This window comes from Castor canadensis, chromosome X, assembly GCF_047511655.1.
Source record: "Castor canadensis chromosome X, mCasCan1.hap1v2, whole genome shotgun sequence".
Lineage (NCBI taxonomy): Eukaryota > Metazoa > Chordata > Mammalia > Rodentia > Castoridae > Castor > Castor canadensis.
In genome coordinates this window covers 89030854-89055114 of record NC_133405.1, presented here as the reverse complement: position 1 = coordinate 89055114, position 24261 = coordinate 89030854, and the positions used below count along the sequence as shown (strand labels likewise).

Sequence of the window (24261 nt, the reverse complement as noted above, 5' to 3'; positions counted from 1 at the left end):
TACCAACAGGGAGAAAGTGTTTGCTGGGATTTCAAAGATATATTTCTACATGAGCCTGAACAGAACAAATTCTCTGGAATGTGTTTCCCTCTTCAGAAAGAGAACTTGGCTCCACATCACTAAGTCAATTTCCAGGAGTAACAATTAGCCAGAATCTACAGGAAACAAGAAGAGAAAAAAAATCTGAGACTATGAAACACCATGACATCTGAGGAACATAAGATCAAAGGTGTCAGATGAGGCTCCCCAGGCACATTTTCCAAAACCAAAATATACAGCAGTAGAACCTCCAAAAAGTCCACCATAATCATGTGATTCTACCAATATAGACATCACCAAGAAAGCCCTGAAAAACTTTTCAAGGACAAAGAGGTCCCTTGGAAAAAAAGTTCAAGGAAAAATGCAACAGAATTGCAAACTCACAGATTTTTACCCAGGCTGAAGGAGGAGCTCTAGGAAGAGCAAATCTGAGCTGCAGTCTGAAGAAAGGAAAAGAATAGATGAGTTGATTGAAAGTGGAAAAGAAGAAGGATGAAATTGACTTCATCTATAGCAAAGGCAGGAATGTGATCAATGATGCCAAGAAGCAAGAGGCTCTATATGCACATGTCTCCTCCACAGGCTGCTACATGTAATATTTTCAGTATCTGAGCAAGATTAAGTGTGTGGATGCAACTCTAGAGACAAATCACCTGGGGAGCCTGATCCCTCACAGCAACTATGGGAACTGCCAAACCAAATTGCATGACATTGATGGCGTGCCTCACTTCATCCTCATCACTTCTGTGACATTGCAAGAGGGAGAATTTCCTGTATATGGTGACCACAGCACAGCCTCCATAGAAGTGTACCCATTCTGAAGTGGGCCTCCCCACTGCCCCACTTTAAAGACAAAGTGTCCTCAAAGGGAAATGACTTTTTTTTACACACTTCCTCTTAGTGGATTACTCTGTATGCTTTTATGAAGCATATTAAGATGACTTTTCACTCTAGTATTTGAATATCTATTATAGGATTCCAAGGTGGACATGAACAGATGGCATTATAGTACCAAAACTTTTATATTCTAGTTATTTCTGTAATTTTTTGTATGTAAGTTGAATGTTTGTATATTCCATGCATGCAGTCCAAGACGTGGCACTTTATATTATTTTTTCTTTATTGGCAGTGGTAGGGTTTGAACTCAGGACCTTGAGCTTGCGAAGCAGGCACTCTACCAATTGAGCCACACCCTCAGACCCTTGGCTCAGGTTTTAGAAGAGTGAGTCAAACATGCAATAGGAGGCCAATTGTGTCTGGGTCTTCTGTGGAATAGTGAGGACTGTCCCCACTGATGCCCAAGGATAGGTGGGTGTGAGGAGACACCCCCAATGCATGGCTAGGCTGGGATATCTCCAAGTTATTATTCTTTCCTCTCAACAGGCACATGTTGAAGTGTGTAGATATTTTAAAATGATTTTACAGTATGCTAGCTTCCCCTCTGCCTTTTGAAAACTTATCAACTCCAGGGTCTGTGAGCCCAGGCTAAGCACAGATCTGCAAATTGTCACATAGGATGGGCAATGGAACCAGAGGGAGGTGGGAAAAGCACTGCTTCCCAACTCTTCTGGGGTGGGGATTCCTGAAAATGGGTTAATTCTTTATAGAAATGTGTACAATGAATTTACTTTAAAAAAATAATAAAAAAGATAAAAAACAGAAAACAACTTACATGTATATAAGTCTTAAAGTAAGCAAACCGTCTACATTGTTTTGTTTTATTTTGTGGATTTTTTTTTGTCGATTTTGTGGATTTGAGATGGTACTGTACTCATCAAAAATAAAATTTTTAGTAGGACCAGAAGTTTCTTAACCAGTTCACCTATCCACCAACTCAATTCTGCTGAGTTGAAAGTTCCCATCCTAATGTCAAGAAATCTGTGTGTCAGACCACCTAGTGTCTATCCTATGAATACATAGCCATGAACTGACATGTAGCCTATGATCTTTACTCTTGTGGACACAGCCTGAGGAAGGCAGAAGGTATGCTTGGGAGCCAACAGAGCCTGGTGACCTGGGAACAAGGATAAACCTTATGTTTTCACCTGGAGTGTGACAGAAAGAGTGGTGACTTCCTCTTTCCACTCTAGAGGGATGGATTCTCACTCTTTATTGTAAGTACAGGTCTCAGGAACTGGGACTTGGGGGTTCCTGCCCATTCTGATCCAGGTAAATGTGAATGGATACAGGTATGAGAAATATACCTACTCCTTGTTCCCCCCTCACTCTACCTTGTGCCTCACAAGAATGATACCTAAGAAAATCGTCCCCACTCACCTGCTAGCTTAATTATCGGTCAGCAAATTGGAAGAGAATCCAAGGAGTGTGTAAATGTAAGAACAAATGCTTTGTTGTACCTGTTTGTGGTTTAGCTTTATATTTTTTCTATATTTTTAATTTTTATTTTTTAATTTGTTTATTCATATGTGCATACAATGTTTGGGCCATTTCTCCACCCTACCCACGACCCTTCCCTTTCTCCCCCATCCCCTCGCTTTCAGGCAGAATCTGTTCTGCCCTTATCTCTAATTTTGTTGAAGAGAAAGTATAAGCAATAATAAGAAAGACAAATCCTTTTTTCTAGTTGAGATAAGGACAGCTATACAGAGAGATTCCTAGCATTGCTTCCATGTACAAATGTGTTACATCCTAAGTTGATTCATCTCTAACTGACCTTTTCACTAGTTCCTGATCCCCATATCATATTGATCACTGTTGCTTTAAGGTTTCTGTATTAGTTCCTCTGCAATGGAGACATCAAATATCATCACATTTGGGATTTTTACCTGTCCCCATACGTCCCATGTGTGTTCTCTCCTTATCATGTGACCCAAGTTCAACCACATTGCTGTATTTGCCCTAGATCTAAAGTCCGCATATGAGGAAGACTATATGATTTTTGGTCTTCTGAGCCTGGCTAACCTGACTCAGAATGATGTTCTCCAGTTCCATCCATTTATTTGTGAATGATAAGATTTCATCCTTTTTCATGGGTGAGTAAAATTCCATTGCATATAAATACCACACTTTCTTGAGAGCTTGTTTGGAGGTTCTAGCAGAGGAGCGCAGCTACTCATATACCCTTGACCGAAGAACGGTCCTCCTCTTTCGGGAATGGTCGTCCTCTTCGACCGAGCGCGCAGCTTCGGGAGGGACGCACATGGAGCGGTGAGGGAGGAAGGGGACACCCGCCTAGCCAGCCAGATCAGCCGAATCAACCCTGGGGTGACAGATGTCACAGCCAGATCACCCTCACATCCAATACCACACTTTCTTAATCAATTCATCAGTAGTGGGGCATCTTGGCTGTTTCCATAGGGCTATTGTGAATAGCACTGCAATAAACATGGGTGTGCAAGTGCCACTGGAGTAACCTGTGTCATATTCCTTTGGGTATATCCCCAGGAGTGGGATTGCTGGATCATATGGCAGATCTATGTTTAGATTTTTAAGAAGCCTCCAAATTTTTTCCAGAGAGGTTGCACTAGGTTGCATTCCCACCAGCAGTGTACAAGGGTTCTTTTTTCCCCACATTCTCGCCAACACCTGTTGTTAGTAGTGTTTTTGATGATGGCTATTCTAACAGGGATGAGGTGGCATCTTAGTGTGGTTTTGATTTGCATTTCCTTCATGGCTAGAGATGGTGAGCATTATTTCATATGTTTTTTTGGCAATTTAAATGTCTTCTTTTGAGAAGTTTCTGTTTAGTTCAGTTGCCCATTTCTTTATTGGTTCATTGATTTTGGGAGAGTTTAGTTTCTTAAGTTCCCTGTATATTCTGGTTACCAGTCCTTTGTCTGATGTATAGCTGGCAAATATTTCCTCCCACTCTGTGAGTAGTCTTTTCAGTTTAGAGACCATTTCTTTTCTTGTGCAGAAGCTTTTTAGTTTTATGAAGTCCCATTTGTCTCTACTTTCTCTTAGTTGCTGAGCTGCTGGGGTTCTATAGAGGAAGTCCATGCCTGTACCTATTACTTCCAGAGTGTTTCCTGCTCTTTCCTGTACCAACTTCATGTTTCAAGTCTGATATTAAGGTCCTTGATTCATTTTGAGTTGATACTAGTACAGGATGATAAACATGGATCTAGTTTCAGATTTTTGCAGAGGGATAACCACTATTCCCAATAACATTTGTTGAAGTGGCTGTCTTTTCTCTATCATATATTTTTAGTGCCCTTGTCAAAAATAAGCTGGGCATAGTTGTGTGGATTCATATCCAGGTTTTCTATTCTGTTCCACCAGTCTTCATGTCTGTTTTTGTGCCAGTGCCATGCTGTTTTTTTGGTACTGCTTTGTAATATAGTTTGAGGTAGGGTATTGTAATACCTCCAGCATTGTTCTTCTTGCTGAGTATTGCCTTGGCTATTTGTGATCTCTTGTGTTTTTAAATGAATTGTAGGGTAGATTTGTCAATCCCTGTGATGAATGTCTTTGGGATTTTGATGGGAATTGCATTAAACATGTAGATTGCTTTTGGTAGTATAGCCATTTTTTACTATGTTCTTGTACCAATCCATGAGCACATGAGCACATGAGATCTCTCTACCTTCTGTAGTCTTCCTCAATCTCTTTATTCAGGGCTTTGTACTTCTCCTTGTACAGGTCATTCACATCCTTTGTTTACTCTTAGTTATTTGATTTTTTTTGAGGCTATTGTAAATGAAATTGTTTCCATATATTCATCCTCAGTTTGTTCATTATTGGTGTATAGAAAAGATAATGATTTCTGTAAATTGATTTTGTATCCTGCCATCTTGCTGTATCTGGTTATGGTGTCTAGGAGTTTTTGGGTAGAGATTTCTTTGGTCTTTAAGGTATAGTATCATATCATCTGCAAATAGGGATATTTTGACAGTTTCTTTACCTATTTATATTCCTTTTATTTCTTCTTCTTGCCTAATTGCTCTGGCTAAGAATTCCAGGACAATGTTGAATCAGAGTGGGGATAGTGGGCACCTTTGTCTCATTCCTGATTTTAGGGGAAATGGTTTCAGTTTTTCACCATTATGTATGATGCTGGCTGTAGGTCTGTCATATATAGCCTCTACAATGTTGAGGTACTTTCCTTCTATTCTTAATTTTCTTAGAGCTTTTATCATGAAGTGGTGTTGAATCTTGTCAAAGGCTTTTTCTGCATCTATTGAGATGATCAAGTGGTTTTTGATTTTGCTTTATTAATGTGCTGTATTACATTTATAGATCTACATATGTTGAACCACCCCTGCATCCCTGGGATGAAACCGACTTGGTCATGGTGAATGATCTTTGTGATGTGTTGTTGGATTCGGTTTGCCATTATTTTATTGAGGATTTTTGTATCAATGTTCATTAAAGAGATTAGCCTATAGTTCTCCTTTTTTGAGGTGCCTTTGTCTGGTTTCAGGATGACTGTAATACTGGCTTCATAGAATGAATTAGGCAGTGTTCCTTCCCTTTCTATTTTGTGGAACAGTTTAAGGAGGGTTGGTATTAATTCTTCTTTAAATGTCTGATAGAATTCAGCAAAGAATCCATCATGTCCTGGACTTTTCTTTTTTGGGACACTGTTCATTGCTCCTTCAATTTCATTTTGTTGTATAGATCTATTAAGGTGATCAATGTCCTCTTGGTTTACTTTTAGATGGTCATAAGTATCTAGAAATCTGTCCATTTCTTGAAGATTTTCAAATTTATTAAAATATAGGTTCTCAAAGTAGTCTCTGATGATTTTCTGGATTTACATGATGTTTGTTGTTATCTCCCCTTTTGCATTTCTGATTTTATAGAGTTGGGTTTTTTCTCTCCTCATTTTAGTCAGGTTTGCCAGGGGTCTGTTAATCTTATTTATTTATTCAAAGAATAAATAAATCCAAATATTCATTTGGAAGTACAGAAGACCTCAAATAGCCAATGCAATCCTGAGTAAAAGAGAAATGATGGAGGTATCACAATACCTGGCTTCAATTATGATACAGAGGGATAGCAACAAAAACAGTATGATACTGCACCAAAACAGACATAAAGACCAATGGAACAGAATAGAACACTCAGACATAAATTCAGGCAGCTATAGTCATCTAATTTTAGACAAAAGACCCCCAAACATACATACAGACTCTTTAATGAATGATGCTGGAAAAGCTGGATATTTGCATGCAGAAGACTGAAATTGGATCCCTGTTTTATGCCTTGTACTAATATAGGTTCACAGTAGATTGCAACCTTAATGTAAAACCTAAAACTTTGAAATTACAACAGCTAAGATAGGGAAAACACTGAAACATACAGGCATAGGCAATTATTTCCTGGATAGAACTCTAGTGGCACAGTGATTAACAGAAAGGATTGACAAATGACTGAAACAATTAAAATGTTTCTGCACTGCAAAGAAACAGACACCAGAGTGAAGAGACAGACCACAAAATGGTATACATGTGACAAGGGGTTAATAAACAGTATATACATGGACCACAAGAAATACAACTCCCAAAAAAATCAACAACCTAATGAACAAATAATTTTCAGAAGAAGATTCACAAATGGCCATAAAATACATGAAGAAATGCTCATCATCTCTGGCCATAAATAAATTGCAAATCAAAACCACATTAATTTTTCACCTCACCTTGATCAATATTGCTATCAAGAACACAACAACACATTTTAGCAAGAAAGCAGTAAAATAGGAATCTTTATACACTGTGTGAGGAAATGTACATTCATGCAACCTCTGTGGAAAGCAGTACACAGGTTCCTCAAAAAATTAAAAATAGAACTATGATACAATTCAGCAATAGCATTTTTAGGCATACACTTGAAAGAATACAAGTCAGGATACAATAAAGACACTTGCACACCCATTTTTATTGCAATGTTATTCACAATAACCAAGTGATAGAATAGTCCATTTGTCCTACAACTGATGAATAGATTACGAAAATGTGGTATTTGCAAACAGTAGAATATTAGTCAATCATGAAGAATGAAATTATATTGTTTGTAGGTACATGGATGGAACTTGAGGTCATCATATTAAGTGAAGTAAGCCAGTTTCAGAAAGACAAAGATTACATGTTTTCTCTGATAAATGGAAGACAGACCCAAAATGTAAACATATACACAAATACAAACATGATCATATATACAGTAAAATCTGCTGAATAATAAAGGGCATAAAAATATAGTAAAATATGTTGAATAATAAGGGGTAAATGATAAGGGAAGGTGATAAAGGAGGTTAATCTGACTAAAGAACAGCATATTTACAAGTATAATACCATGGCCAAATCCCTTTGAATAATAAATATACACTTACAAAATGAAGGACAAGAATGTAAAATAGGGCCTGTTAGGGGTGGGTAGTAGTGAGAAGGGGAAGGATGAATGGAGAGGGCAAAGGAGCATCAATATGGTTGGTGAACTTGATACATTTGTATGAAAATAGAACAAAGAAATCAGTTGAAATCATTTTAAGTAGGAGAAGTGGACGATGAGGGAGAATGTTGGTGAGGGTGAACCTAACCATGATACATTGTAAGCACATAAGGAAATGTCACATTGAAACCACTCCTGTGAATCAATACATGCTACTAAAATGTTATTAAAAAGTGAACCAAACTTTGAAATCATGATGTAGCCTTAGATGAGCAATCCCCATAACAGAAACACAGGAAATGTGAAAAAATAAAACCAATGCAACATGACTCCTTGAAACTTCAAAAACTCTATAGTAATAAACACTAGTTCTAGAAAAATGGATGAATTCTCTGACGAAGATTTTTAAGAAGTTCTTTTAAGAATGATCAATTAAATGAAAGATGAGAGGAATAATTACTTGTATGAATTCCAAGAAAATTGAAATATAGAGCAAAATGAAACATGGACCACAAAGCAGGATATTAAAGAGGAACTAAATAAAGGTATAGGAAAGCTGACAAAAATTAAACAAATTCTGATTATGAAAAGTTCAATAGGTCAAATAAAATAACTCAGTTGAAATCATCTCCTGTATCTGGATCTAACTGAAGACAGGATAACAGGGCTTCAAGACAATGTACGTGTGTTAGAACATGCAGATGAAGATTAAAGAAAAATAATGAAATAAGTACAATGAGCTATATAAGACCTTTGGGGGACCACTTAAAGACCAAAACTATGATTCATGGACATTGAAGGAGAAGAGATGCAAGCTAAAGGTATGAAAATATATTCAACAGAATAAGAGTAGAAAACTTCCAAAATCTTGAGAATGAGATGATCAACCTAGATTAGAAGGTTTTTAGGACTTCAAATCTTCTAGGTCAGAAAATAATCCACTAACATTGTATTAGACTTAAATCATGAGGCATGCAGTTCAAGGAAAGAATACAGAAAGCTGCAAGAGTGAAACACCAAGTGACTTATAAACAGAAGTCCATCAGAAGAATAGTAGATATTTTTAACAGAAACAAGAGGACATGGAATTACGTATTTCAAGCACTGAAATAAAATAACTCCCACCCATCCAACACACAGAAATAAGCATTCACAATAAACAAAAACTAAAGTAATTTATGACCCCTAAACCAGCACTGCAAAAGATATCAAAAGAATTATAAACAGAAAGAGATAAATTCAAGTATAAATATATCCAAAAAATTAAATCTTTTTAGATGAGTAGATAAGCAAATGAGGAGGAAGAAAGAATCAAATACTACAAAAATGGCAGGACTTACAAAAAAAACCCTTCCAATAAAAACTCTGAATGTTAATTGCCTTTTTTTATTGTTGTGTGGGGTAGGGGTACATTGTGGCATTTCTTACAATATATCAAATATATCATACTTGAATTCACTCCCTCCACCTTTCTCCTTAATCACACCCTCCCCCTCTTCCTGGAATAGTCTCAACAGGTACCTCTTTCCACTTACATTCATGTGTACATAGTATTTACACCATATTTACCCTCCTACACCCTTTCCCACCTTGTCCCCTCTCCCACTGTTATCAACCTTCCAGGTAGGACCTGTTCTGCCTGCCTGTTCACTGATTTTGCAAAAGAAAGAAAAAAGAAATCACATTTTTGTTTGTTTAAAACACAGGGAGTTTCCTTGTGGCACTTTCATGTGTATATGTATTATATCCCTATTTAGTTTATTTCCTCTATTTTTCTTCTTTCTAATATAGTCCCTTTCTTTATGGTTGTTTCAACCAGTTTAAAAATTCTATATTCATTTTTGTATAGAGAGTACATCAACCACATTCACCTTAACTTCCTTCTTTTACCTGCCCCCCTTCTCATATGTGACCTCCCTGTAGTGTGACTTGTTTTTCAGAATATTGCTTCATTTCTATGATGGCTATACTGCACATAAGAGAGAAAACATGCAGCTTTTGGTCTGCTGAACCTTGCTAACTTCATTTATGAAGATCTTGTCCACTTCCATCCATTTACCTGTAAACCACAAAAATTCATTCATCTTTATGGCTTAATAAAATTCCATTGTATATAAATACTTCATTTTATGAATACATTAATCAGTAGTGGGGCATCTTGGCTGTTTCCAAAGCTTAGCTATTGTGAATAATGTTTCAATAAAGATGGGTGTGCAGGTGCCCTATCATAACCTGACTTTCATTCCTTTGGATATATCCCTAAAAGTGGAACTGCTGGATAGTGGTTCTATTTTTAGATTTTTGAGGAGCCTCCATACTGTTTTTCATAGTGGTTGTACTAATTTACATTACCACCAACAGTGTATGAGGGTTCCTTTTTTCCCACATCCTCTCCAACATTTGTTGTTCATTGGGGTCTTGATGGTAGCCATTCTAACACGAGTGAGGTCGAATCTTAACATGGTTTTGGTTTGCATTTCCTTTATAGCCAAGGATGTTGATCATTTCTTTATGTGTTTTCTAGCCATTTGGACTTCTTTCTTTGAGAAAGCTCTGTTCAGTTCTTTTGCTTATTTCTTCATTGGGTCAATGATTCTTGGAGATTTGATTTTTTTAAGCTCATTTTAGTTTAATTTTTTAAAAAAGCTTTTTAACTCTTAGTTGAATTTTTTAGTTTCTGATTATCAAAACCTTGTCAGATGTATAGCTGGCAAAGAATTTTTCCCCATTCTGTGGGCAGCCTCTTTAATTTAGAGACCACTTCTTTCATTGTGCAGAAGCATTTTAATTTCATGTAGTCCTGTTTGTCATTCCTTTCTCTTAGTTGCTGACCCATTGAGTTCTATTGAGGGAGTCATTGCCTATGCCTATTGCTTCTAGTGTATTCTCTGCTCTTTCCTGCACTAGCTTCAGAGTTTCCAGTCTTTTTTAAAGCCCTTGATCCATGCTGAGATGATACTTGTACAGGGTGACAGACATGGATGTCATTTCAGTTTTGTACATACAGTTGCCCAGTTTTCCCAGCAGCAGTTTTTGAAGAGGTTGTGTCTTGTCCATCATATCTTTTTTGGTACCTTTGTCAAAAAAAAGGTGGGCATGGCTGTGTGGATTCATGTGTGGGTGTTCTATTCTGTTCCACTGGTAATTGTGTCTGATTTTGTGCAAGTATCATGCTGTTTTTTTTTTTTGCTATGGCTCTTTAGTATAGTTTGATGTCAAGTATTGTGATATCTCCAGTTTTGCTCTTTTTTGCTCAGTATTGCCTTGGCTACTTGTGGTCTTTTGTGCTTCCAAATGAATTTTAGGGTTGCTATTTCAATCTCTCTGATGAATGTCATTGAAATTTTGATCAGGATAGTATTGAACATGTAGATTGCTTTGGTAATATAGCCATTTTCACTATGTTGATTCTATCAATTTTGAGCATGGGAGATCTTTCCATCTTTTATAGTTTTCTTTGATTTCTACCTTCAGTAGTTTATAGTTTTCCTTTAGACATCTTTCACATCCTTTGTTAAGTTTATTCCTAAGTATTTTATTTTTATGAGGCTATTGTAAATGGAATTATTTTCCTATATTCTTTCTTAGTCTCTTCATTGTTGTTGTTGCTGTATGAAAGGCTACTAATTTTTTGTTAGATTGATTTTGCATTCTTCAAATTTGCTGAAGCTGTTTATGGTGTCTAAGAGTTTTTTGGATTTTTTATGTATAAGATCCTGATGTCTGCAAATAGGGGTATTTTGATTACTTCCTTTCCAATTTGCATTTCCTTCTGTTTTATTGCTATGTCTAGAAATTCCAAGACTATGTTGAATGAGAGAGGAGAGAGTGGACACCCTTGCCTTATTCTTGACTTTAGACATAATGTTTTCAGTTTTTCCCCATGTAGTATGATGTTGGCTATATGCTTCTCATATATATCATTTATTATGTTGAGGTACATTTCTTTGATTCCTAGTTTCATCAGAGCTTTTACGATGAAAGTATATTGAATTTTATAAAAGGCTTTTTCAGCATCTATTAAGATGATTATGTGGGTTTTATCTTTGCTTCTGTAAATATGCTGTATTACAATTAATGATTTGCATGTGTTGAACCATCCCTGCATCCCTAGGATAAAACCAAATTGATTATCACACATGATCCTTTTTGATATGCTGTTGAATTTGGTTTGCCAATATTTTATTGATGATTTTTGCATCTATGTTCATTAAAGAGATTTTCCTGTAATTATCCTTTTTTGTTCTGCCCTTATTCAGTTTAGAGATGATGTAATACATACTTCATACAATGAGTTTTGTGTATTCCATACCTTTTTATTTCATGGAAATGTTTGAGGAGTGTTAGTATTAGTTCTTGTTTAAAGTTCTGGTGGGATTTAACAGTGAATCCTTCAGATTATGGACTTTTCCTTTTGGAGAGGCCCTTTTGTGCTCCTTCAATTTCATTCCATGTTATAGATCTGTTTTCTTGATTAATATCCTTTTGGTTCAGTTTTGGGGAGTCATATGTATCTAGAAATTAGTCCATTTCTTCTAGATTTTCCAGTTTATTTGAATATTGATTTTCAAAGTAGTCCTTCATAAATCCCTCATTTATTTGGTGTTTGTTGTTATTTCCCCTTTTTATTTCTAATTTTATTAATTTGTGTCTTTTCCTATCCTCATTTCAGTCAGATTTGTCAGGGGCTTGCTGATCTTGTTTATCTTTTCAAAGAACCAGCCTTTTGTTTCATTGATTATTTTGTGGTATTTTGTTGATTTTGGCCCTCTTTTTTATTATTTTCTCCTTCTGCTAGTTTTGGATTTAGCTTGTTCTTGTTTTTCTAGGAGTTTGAGATGCAACATTAAGTTATTTATTTGAGATCTTTCTGTGTTTTTAATTCATGCACTCATGGTCATAAACTTTCCCTTTAAGACTGCCTTTGGTGTGTCCCATAAGTTCTGGTAATTTGTGCTTTCACTCTCATTAAGTTCCTGAAGCTTTTTTATTTATTTCCTTATTTCTTCAATGACCCACTCATCATAGAACATTGTGTTGTTCAGGCTCCAGTTGTTTGATTACTTGCCGCCATTTCTTTTGTTGTTGAATTCTAGCTTTATTGCATTGTGTTCAGCCAGTATGCAGGGGATAATTTCAATTGTCTTACATTTGTTATGACTTGCTTTGATACCTAAAACATGGTATATTTTGAAGAAGCTTCCATGGGCTACTGAGAACGTATATTGTGCTGTTGCAGGATGGAATACTCTGTAGATGTCCATTATCTCTATGGTGTCATTCAATTCTAGAGTTTCTTTGTCTGGATGGCCTATCTATTAGTGATAAAGGAGTACTGAAGTCTCCCACCACCACTGTATTGGGGTCTATCAGTATTTTTAATCCAATAGTGTGTTTAATCAAGTTGGGTGCACCAACATTGGGCACATATAAATTAATGATTGTTATTTCTTCGTGATGTATTGCTCCTTTTATTAGTGTGGAGGAGTTGAGTTCATTAAATTCAATTTTAATATTGCAAGAAATGTGATGATTCTTGCTATAGAGTTGTTTTGTTGTGTAATGCTTTGAGTGTATATAAGTAGCTCTATGGTACTCTGATTATTTGTGTAGTCATCTCTTGAGGTTTAATTATTCCCATCCTTTCATGGTTATTATTATTTTTTTAATCTGTGTGTGGGATTCCTTCCAAGATCTTCTGTAATGGTGGTTTATTGGTCATGTATTATTTTAGGTTCTGTTTATCCAGCAAGATTTTTATTCCCCCTTCAATTTTGAATGATAGCTTTGCTGAGTAGAGTATCCTAGGGCTAAATTGTTTTCTTTCAGTGCTTGAAACATCACACTACATGCCCTTCCTGCTTTTAAAGTTTCTGTTGAGAAATCTGCTGCTATTTTGATGGGTTTAATTTATGTTATTTGATTTTTCTCTTTTACAGCCTTCAATATTCTTTCCTCATTTTCTGTGTGCTAATTGTTCTAACTATAATATGCTGTGGAGAGGTTCTGTTTTGGTCATGAATGTTTGGTGTCCTACTGACTTCCTGTACCTGGTTGGGCATCTCTTTCTCAAGATTTTTAGGAAATTTCAATTATTTTGTTGAATATATTACATATAGCTTTGAATTGGACTTCTTTTCCTTCTTCAATGGACATGATTTGCAGGTTTGGTCTTTTGGTGGAATCTCTGTGTTCTTGTGTTCTCCTTTTGCAGCTCTTGAGTCTTTTGTCTAAGGACTCTTCTGATTTTCTTTAATATGTATTTGTCTTTGATCCCTGAAATTCTGTTTTCCACTTGTTCCAATATGCTGGAGTGGCTTTCAACTGTATTTTTTAGTTGATTTAAGGGACTTTTTATTTCCAGGATTTCTGTTTGTCTATTTTTTTTCTGAGACTTTCCATATCCTTGTTATACTCCTCTTCCATACCTTGTGTTGTCTTCATTTCTTTTTTAAAAATTATTCATTTATTCACATATGCATACATTTTTTGAGTCATTTATCCCCACTGGCCCCCTTCCCCACCCTCTCCTCCCCCCACTCACTTCCAGGCAGAACCTGTTCTGCCCTTACCTCTAATTTTTTTTATAGTCTCCATTGTTTCATTTTGGAGTTTGTTGAAATATTCTCTGAGTCCATTTAGTTGTTTCTGTGTCTTCTCATGTTTTTTTAATCCATGTTCTCTTGATTTTTGTTGAGTTGTTTTTGCATGTTTTCTCAAATCTTCTCTTTAAATTCATTGGACATTCTCATAATCATTCTTCTGATGTCAGCAACTGAGGATTCATCTCCTTCACTGTATATCAAATCTTCAATTATGTTATAGTTAAACTTTTGAGGAGGTGTATTTCATTGTCTTCTTTTTCTCCCCATGTTCCTATTTTGTGATTTGCTCATAATGTTGATTAGTTAGTTGAGAGTTTTAGTCACCTGATTTATTTTCCTTGACTTTATTTCTATGCTCTGACAAGCTTAGTTGTTATTTAGGTTGATGTATATTTCTGTTCTCTGACCTGGAGTTATAACTAGGAAATAAGTTAATAAATTCAATGACAAACCAGTTTTTACGTAATATATACACCCCACCTAGTGATATAATCTATCAGCAGCAGGTATTGGTAAGATAACAGTTGTTTGAATAGTAATAAATACTTGGGTAATTGAAAAGGTGGTGCTAAAAGAAGGGGCAGGGAGAGGTATGGGACAAGGGGCAGAAGAGATGTGAGATATGGGGACTGTAGGGTAATGGGGCCCTAATGTGTGTAAAGGTGTAGATCTTTTGTTGAGTGGAAGGTGCTAATTGTCAGAGACCTCAGGGGAATAGGAAGGATGAGGATAATGCGTAAAGTTGGCATAGTAGACTATTCAGTGAGTGTTGAGTGTGAAGGAGGTGGGGCATTGAGGGGAAAGGTAGGTGGAAGAGAGGAAGGAAAGGAGAAGAATGGAGAGGACAGAAGAAAAAAAGATGAAAAATGAGGGAGAGAAAAGAAAGTGGGGCAAGAGTAAGATAAGCAAATTTATATTTGGACAGAATGGAAGAGGGAGATAGGTTACAGCAGAATGAAAAGAAAAAAGGAAGCTAGGAAAAATAAAGATAAAAATAATAAAAATAAAAATAGTAAATAGAAAAGAAAAAAATCAGTTGGCTGAAAGTTCTGGACTCTTTCCTCTGATTTCAAATCCAGGTTCTGACACTTTTGATAGGGGCTTTCCTAGTGTCTCTGTGCCTTCTTAAGGTTGGTATGCTGGGCTTTCTGGCAATGGATGTTCCCCCTCCCTATCAGACATCTCTGGGAAGAATCTACTCAGGGCATTTGAGCCCAAGTTTTCCTTGGTGGGATGGACAATGTAGTGCAGGCACGTTCTCTGAAGTGAACCTGTCAGGAGCTGGTTTGTGATCAGTCACCAGTCCTTTCTGCGCACAGGCCAAACTAGCATTGAGCTTTTTGGTCAGTCACCCTACAGTTCACTACCAGTTTTTCTAAGGTGTTGTTTTCACCATACTGCAACTGTTTCACTGTGCCACCACTCAAGCTAGGCCAGCTCAGCAATCCAGCCCACCCAAACATGGGCTAGGTCAAGTCAGTGTTCTGCTATGCCCCCCACACACATGGTTAGCTTGCACACAGGCTAAGTCATATCAGCATTCCACCCCATCCCCACAAGGCAGAGGTGGATGGCTCCTTTCATTTATTTGGCCACTAGTTTTTTTTTTCCAGGGGTTTTCAATATGCCTACCAGCTGTGCTAGAGTGTGTGGTTCCCTTCTGGGCAGGTGATGTGTTACACTGACCTGGCTGGGTTGCATATTCACTCAGGTAGATTGGGTCAGCTCCAGCAAGGCAGAAGTAGGCAATATTCTGCAGTTTAGTGTCTGCATAATATGGCAGATGCAGGACATCCCAGATTCTTACACAACTCATTCTGCAGTACTCTGTGTTGCATCTTTACTTTTCCCTATTGGGAGAAAGGAAGTGGGGAGAAAAAAGAAAAACAGCTTTCCAGAGGACAAACTGGCTCTATGGCAAAGAAATTTGTTAACTGCCATTCTAAAATCAACTTATTTAGAAATTTCACCATCTGGCACAATGTTCCAGTCTGGGAATTGAATCTGTTTTTCTTAAGCTTTATCACAATCTATCACCATTTTCAAATTAAAGCCACAGTCATTTTCGCTACATTGGAATTTGGTCTGTGTTTCATGGGATCTCTCTCCATATATCACTGTTTTCAAATTGAAGCCACATTTATTTTGGCTCCAAATGCTATTTTATGCTCTATGGCAAAGAAGGATGTAAGTGTCATTCTAAAAATAACTTAGATATCTCACCTTTCAGGTACAAGGTTCCACACTTAGAGTTGAGTCAGTTTTTCATATAATTTATCTCCACCTATCACTGTTTTCAAACTGAAGCCACATGCATTTTGATCTGTAAAGTTAAATTATGCTCTATGGCAAATAGTATGTAAGTGTCATTTTAAAATCAAGTTAGAATGTTCAGCATCCTGAACAATGTTCCCCTATGGAAACTGAATTGTGTTTCATAAGATTTTTCTCCATCTATCACTGTTTTCAATTTGAAGTCACATTCACTTTGGCTCATAATGCTGTATTATGCTTTATGGTAAAGAAGAATGTAACTGCCACTCTAACAACAAGATACTTAGCGGCTTCACCATACCACACAACGTTTTCCTCTAGGAATTGTGTCAGTGTTTCATTGGAAACCATTTTCAAATTGAGGCTACATTCATTTTGTCCCATAATGCTATATGGCAAAGAAGCATGTGACTGCCATTGAAAACCAACTCAGTTAGATGCTTCACCATCCCACACAAGGTTCCACTTTGAAACTGAGTCTGTTTTTCACAGGATTTCTTGACATTTGTTATCATTTTCAAGTTGAAGCCTCATTCGTTTTGGCTCGTGATGTTATGTTATGCTCTATGGCAAAGAAGCATGCAAGTGCCATTCTAAAATTAACTTAGAAGCTTCACCATCCCATACAATGTTCCTTTGTGGAATTCTGTCTGAATTTCATATGATTTCTCTCCATCTTTTTAACCAACTTAGTTATCAGCTTCACCATCCCATATAATGTTCCACTCTAGGAATTGGTCTTTGTTTCATAGGATTTATCTCCATCTTTCACTCATTTCAAGTTGAAGCAACATTCATTTTGGCTCATAATACTACACTATGCTCTATTGCAAAGGAGCATGTAACTGCCATTCTCCAACCAACATGGAAGTTCCACCATTCGTACAATGTTCCAATCTAGGAACTGTGCCTATAGTTCTAGGATTTCTCTACATGTATTACTATTTTTAAATTGAAGCCACATTTATTTGGTGCACAATGCTATGTTATGGTCTATGGTAAAGAAACATCTAACTGCTTTGTAAAAACAACTTAGTTACAAGATTCACCATCCCACACAATGATTCTCTGGGAATCCTGTCTGTGTTTCACAGGATATATTTCAATTTTCACTGTTTTCAAATTGAAGCCACTTGAATTTTGGCACATAATACTATGCTCTATGGCAAAGAAGCAAGTAATTGCCATTCTAAAATCAACTTAGTTAGAAGCTTCACCACCCTACAGAAATTTCTACTTGGGAATTGAATCTGTTTCACAAGATTTCATGCCATCTATCAAAAATTTCTACTTGAAACCATTTTTATTTTGGCTTATAATGCTCTATTATGCTATATGGCAAAGAAGCATGTAACTGTCATTCTGAAACCAACTTTGTTAGAAGCTTCACCATTACTCCAAATGTGCTATTCTGGGAATTGTGTCATATATCATAGGATTATTTTCCATTTATCAACATTTACACACTGAATCAACATTCATTTTGGCTAACAATGTTGTATTATATGCCAATAGTAAAGAAGCATATAACTGTCATTCTAAAACCAATGCAGTTTGAAGCTTCACCACACTGCACAATGTTCCAGTCTGGAAATTGTGTATGTGTTGCATAGGATTTATGGTCATTTTTAAATTAAAGCGTTACTCAACTTGGCTCATAATGCTATGTTATGCTTGATGGCAAAGAGTCATGTAACTGCTGTTCTGAAAACAACTTAGTTAGAAGCTTCAAAATCCCATACAATATTCCACTCTGCAAATTGAGTTTGGTTCCCATAAATTTATCACAATTTGTCACTATTTCCAAATTGAACACACATTCATTTTGGCTCTTAATGCTATATTTTGCTCTATAAGCATGTAACTCCCATCCTAAAACCAACTTATTTAGAAGTTAGACCATCCCACACAATGTTTCAGTCTAGGAATTGTCTCTGTGTCTCATTGGATTTATCTCAATCTTTCACCAAAGATTTGAAACCACATTCATTTTGGCTCATAAAGCTATATTATGCTCTAATGCAAAAATCATATAAGTGCCATTCTAAAACCAACTTAGAAGCTTCAGCATACCACTCAATGTTCCTACTGTGGGAATTGTGTCTGCTTTTCACAGGATTTACTTCAATCTACTAGCTTTTTCAAATTGAAACCCCATGTATTTTGGCTTATAATGCTATAAGCCAAACATGTAGAATAGCATGTTAAGTGCATTGTGAAAACCATGTGGGTAGAAGCTTTACCATTCCAGAAAATGATCCACTGTGGGAATTTTGTCTGTTATCCATAGGAGTTCTCTTCATTTGTCACAGTTTTCCAATTGAAGCCACATTCATTTTGGCTCATAATACAATATTATGGTTTGTGGCAAAAAACAAAACAAAACAAAACTGAGTAACTGCCATTCTAAAACCATGTCAGTTACAAGTTCACCATCCTGTATAATGTTCTTCTGGGAATTTGGTCTAAATATCATAAGATTTATCTCAATCTATCACCACTTTCAAAATGAAGCCACATTCATTTTGGCTCATAATGTTACATTATGCTCTATGGCAAAGAAGCATGTACCTGCCATTGTAAAAATATGTTAGTTAGAACCTTCACCATCCTGTACAATTTTCCACTCGGAAATTTGGTCAAGTTTTCATTGAATTTATCACAATCTATCAATTTTTTCAATTTGAAGTCACATTCTTTTGTTCATAATGCTGTATTTTGCTCTATGGCAAGGAATCATGTAATTGCTGTCTTTTTAAAATAGCTTATTTAGAAGCTACTCCATTCTACACAGTGTTTTACTCTGGGAACTGTTTCTGTGGTTTATTGGATATCTTTCCATCTATCAACATGTTTAAATTGAATCCACACTCAGTTTGGCTCATAATCCTATATCATTATGTATGGCGAAGAAGCATGCAACTAGCATTCTAAAACTGACTTCGTTATAAGATTCTCCATCCACACAATGTCCCACTCTGGAATCATGTATAGGTTTTATAGGATTTATCTCAATCTGTTACTGTTATCAAACTGTAGTGACATTCGTTTTGGCTCTCAGTGCTATATTGTCCTCTCTGGCAAAGAAGCAAGTTACTGCTATTCTAATATAAGCTTAGTTAGAAGCTTCATGATCTTACAAAATGTTCTACTCTGGAAATTATGTCTATGTGTCATAGAATTTCTCTCCATCTATCACCATTTTCAAATTGAATTTAAGTTCATTTTGGCTTATAATGCTATATAATAATCTATGGCAAAGAAGCATGTAACAGCCACTCTACAACCAACTTAGTTAGAAGGCTCATCATCCTAGACAATGTACCACTGTGGGAATTGTGTGTGTGTTTTGTAGGATTTACTTCCACTACTAACCCTTTTCAAATTCAGGTCACACTCATTTTATGTCATAATATTATAGTGTGCTCTATGGCAAAGAATCTGGTACTGCCACGTAATCAACTTAGTAAGAAGCTACACCATTCTGCATAATACTCCATTTTGGGACTTGTGTTTTTCTGTCATAGGAATTATCTCAATCTTTCACTATTTTCAAAATGAGGCCATATTCATTTTGTCTCATAATGCTATATTATGCTCCACGACAAAGAAAAATGTAACTGCCATTGTATGAACAACTGAGTAAGAAGCTTCAACATCCCACACAGTGTTCAACTGTGGGAACTCTCTTTGTGGTTCATAGAATTTATCTGCAACTTTTACTGTTTTTAAATTGAGAAGACATTCATTTTCACTCACAAGGCTATATTACTCTCTGTGGAAAAGAAGCATGAAACTGCCATTCTGAAAATAACTTAGTTTCACCACCCCACACAATGTCCCACTCTATGAATTGAGCCCAATTTTCATAGTATTTCTCTCCATCTTTCACTGTTTTTACATTGAAGCCACATGTGATTTGGCTCATCAATGCTATATTATGCTTGATTGCAAAGAAGCATGTAACTGCCATTCTTAAACCAACATAGCTAGAAGTTTCACTATCTCTCACAAAGTTCCACTCTGGGAACTGTGCCTTTGTTTCATAGGATCCATTTCCATATTTCACCACTTTCAAATGGAAACCACATTCATTTGGCTCATAATGCTATATTATGCTCTATGCTGTTCTAAAAGCAATTTAGTTACAAGTTTCACCATCCTGTACCATGTTCCACTCTGCAAATTCTGTGTTTCATTGTAGTTATTTAAGTCTATCAACATTTTGAAATTGAAGGAACATTCATCTTGAGTAATAATGTTATATTATTCTCTATTGAAAAGAAACATGTAAATGACATTCTAAAAACAACTTAGTGAAAAGCTTCACCATCCCACACAAAGTTCCTTATGGGAATATTGTCTGTGTTTCACAGGATTCAACTCAATAGGTCAGAATTTTCAAATTGAAGCCACATTCATTTTGGTTCATAATGCTATATTATATTGTATGGCAAAGAAATATGTAACTGTCATTCTAAAACCAACTTAATTACAAGCTTTACCATCTTCACAATGTTCCACTCTGGGACTTCAGTCCTTTTTAATCATCTTTATCTCAATCTATCACCATTTTCAATTTGAAGCCACATTCATTTTGAATCGCAATGCTATTTTATGTTCTACTGCAAAGGATCATGTAACTTCCATTCCAAAAAAATTTAAGTATAAGGTTTCCCATCCTGCAAAATAGTCCACTCTGGGAACTGTGTCTGTGGTTCATAAGATTGATCTCAGTCCATTACCATTTTTGAATTGAAACCTCAGTAATTTTGGCTGAAAATGCTCTATTATGATACTTGTCAAAAAAAGGATGTAAGTGGTATTTTGAAAACAACTTATTTAGAACATTTACCATCCCACAAAACCCCTTGGACTATCAATATACACTATTTTAAAAAATGAATGTCATCAATAAAAATCTTTTCTGGGGGAGGGTACCTGTGTAAGGACATTGGTACAAGGAAAGGGGAGTGAGAGTGGATACAGTGGATGTATTTTGTATCCATATATGAAAACAGAAAGTTGAGAACTTCTGAAGTCATTCTAAGAGGTTGGGATTGGGAAAAATGGAGATAGATGGAGGGGTAAATCCAACTAAGGAATTGTAAGCTGTATGCATAAGGATGGGGAGGATGAATATCCTTGCCTCATTCCTGATTTTATAGGAAATGGTTTCACTTTTTCTCCATTTAGTATGATTATAGGTTATAAATAGCCTTTATTATGTTTAGATACATTCCTCTTATTCCCAGTTTCTTCAGAGCTTTTACCATGAAATGATGCTGAATTTTGTCAAAGACTTCCTTCATCTATTGAGATGGTCATGTGATCTTTGACCATGTGTTTTGTACTTGCTGTATTCACATTTATTGAATTGCTTATGTTGAACCATCCCTGCATCTCTGGAGTGAAACTGACTTGGATATAGTTCAATGATCTTTTTGATGTGTTGTTGAATTCAATTTGCCAGGATTTTATTGAGAATTCTGCATCTATGTACACTAAGAGATTGGCATATAATTCTGTTTGTTGTATCCTTGTCCATTTATAGAATCAATATAATACTGGCTTCATAGGATGAGTTGATAATGTTCTTGTTCTCTCCATTTTATGGAAAAGTTTGAGGAGTGTTGGTATTAGTTCTTCTTTAAAGGTACCAATAAACCATTGAGTTCTGGGCTTTTCTTTGTTATGAGACTGTTTTATTACTGATTCAATATTATTGCTTGTTAGAGATTTATTTACATGGATTATGTCCTCTGGTTTCAAGTTTGAATGGTCAACTGCATTTTGGCGTTTATATATTTGTTAATTTTCCACTTTGTGTACAGATTTTCAATGTATTCCCAAGTGATACTTGTATTTCATTGAAATTTGTTGTCATTTCTGCTTTCTCATGTCTAATTTTATTTATTCATGTGTTTTCTTCCTCTTTTTATTCAGATTGGCTAAGGGCCTATAAATATTACTTATATTTACAAAAAACCAACTTTTGGTTGCCTTGATTCCTTGCATAGCCTTTTGGATCTTGATTTTTTTAAATTTCAGCCTTGTTTTTTAAAAGTATCTCTTGTCTTCTAATTTAACTTTAGCATGTTCTTGCTTGCCTAGTACTTTGAGATGCAGCATTAAGTAATTTATTTTAAATCTCTCTGTGTGTTTTTAGTAATTGTTTTTTGAGGATTTAAAAATGTTTTTTAAACATGTTTATTAGTACATAATAGCCGTACAGGGGTTTTGTTTTGACATGTCCATATGTGTACAATTTACCCTAAGTTGGTTCAGTCCCTTCATTATTCTCCTTCCTACTTCAATAGGTTTCTATGTTCCACATTTACACATGTACAGAAAGTACATCAAGCATATTCATTCTCTTTAAGCTCTTCATTTACCCTAGTCCTCCCATCAGTGCCCTCATATTAACATATCCTGTTTTATTTACCTGTCCTTCATTATTTAGTTGTCTTTTCATTGTTCAGTGTAGATTTTCCCTTACTATTTTCCCTTCATATATGTTGTGGTTAAATCAATCTAAGCTATCCATTGCTCTTCCTACCACTAATAGCTATAAACTTTCTCTTTAGAACTACTTATGCTGTATCTGATAACATATGGTAGGTTGTGTCTTAACTTTCATTAGATTCCAGAATTGTTTTATTTCCACTTTAATGACCCTCTCATCATTCAAAAACATGATGAGAAACATGAAAATATGATGAGAAACATGAAAACATGATGTTCAATATCTATGTGCATGAATATTTTCTGTAGTTTCTTCTTTTGTTAAGTTCCACTGTGCTCTGACAGGATATAGAGATTAATTTAAATTTTCTCCCATTTTTTAAGACTTGTTTTGTGTCCTAAAATGTTATCTATTTTAAAGAAAGTTCCAGGGGATGCTCAGAAAAATACGCATTGTGCTGCTACTGAATGAAGTACTCTGTAGAAGTCTGTTAATTCCATTTTTTCTATGGTATAATTTAATTCTGTGGTTTCTTTGTTGATTCTTTTTGACTGGATGATTTATTTATTGGTCTTGGGGTTGGTTGGGGTCTACAGTGCTTTAAATTTCAGTAATATTTTTGGAGTTTTGCTTTAGGATTTCATTTAATAAAAAAAGTTCAGTAGTGTTTGTTTAATAAAGTCATGTATGCTGACATTGGGTGAATGTAAGTTAACAATTGTTATTTCCTCTTTTTATTAGTGTGATGTGACCTTTGTCACTTCTTATAAGTTTAGGTTGGAATTTTACTTTATCAAATATAGTATTGCTTCTCCTGCTTATTTTCAGGGTCAACTTGCTTGAAAAATCTTTTTTGACCCTAAAACAATGTTTGTTTTTGGCAATTAGATGCATTTCTTGTAGACAATGATCTGTAGGCTCTAGCTTTTAATTTGAGCTTTGTAATTTATGTCATTTGATTGGGGCCTTGAGACAATTAGCATTGAGGGTTAATTTAATATTGTGAGTTGTGTGATAACTTCTGCAATTTTCTTGCTTTCTGTGACTGTGGTAGTGAGTGTGTGTTAATTTCTTTTCTATTCTTCACTTGCTTATCTATTCATCTCCTGAGATTGATTCATTCCCGTACTTTCATGGCTATAGTTATCTTCATCATCTTTGTGTAATGTTTCTGTGAGTATATTCTGGAGTGTTGGTTTAGTGGTAATGAAAATATAGAATGTCTCTTGAATTTGTGTCATTGTCATGCAAGGGCCATGCTGATCTCTGTATCATTCCAATTTTAGTATATGTAGTGATGAAGTGAGCTCTAGAAACATCTTGATTGTAACAGGGAGGTGATTAAGAAGAGATGCAAAAATTCAGAATTCAGGATATAAAGAATGATTAGCTATGATGCTAGTACAGGGTGTTAGAATTGAGTTAGTTTTTCAAAGAAATACGGCCTGCCCATCAGGGTTTTCAAGGGGAAAAGCCACATTTTGTTCCAAATAGACTTATTCAGCTGAGTTGAAGAAACACATG

General features: G+C 35.7%; 2 pseudogenes; one reads left to right on the top strand and one right to left on the bottom strand.

Annotated features, from left to right (window-relative positions):
* Positions 1-201: 201 nt before the first annotated feature.
* On the top strand, positions 202-860 carry LOC141419749 (N-lysine methyltransferase KMT5A pseudogene; annotated as a pseudogene).
* Positions 861-23945: 23085 nt separating this feature from the next.
* On the bottom strand, positions 23946-24045 carry LOC141420092 (U6 spliceosomal RNA; annotated as a pseudogene).
* Between the last annotated feature and the right edge of the window lie 216 nt (positions 24046-24261).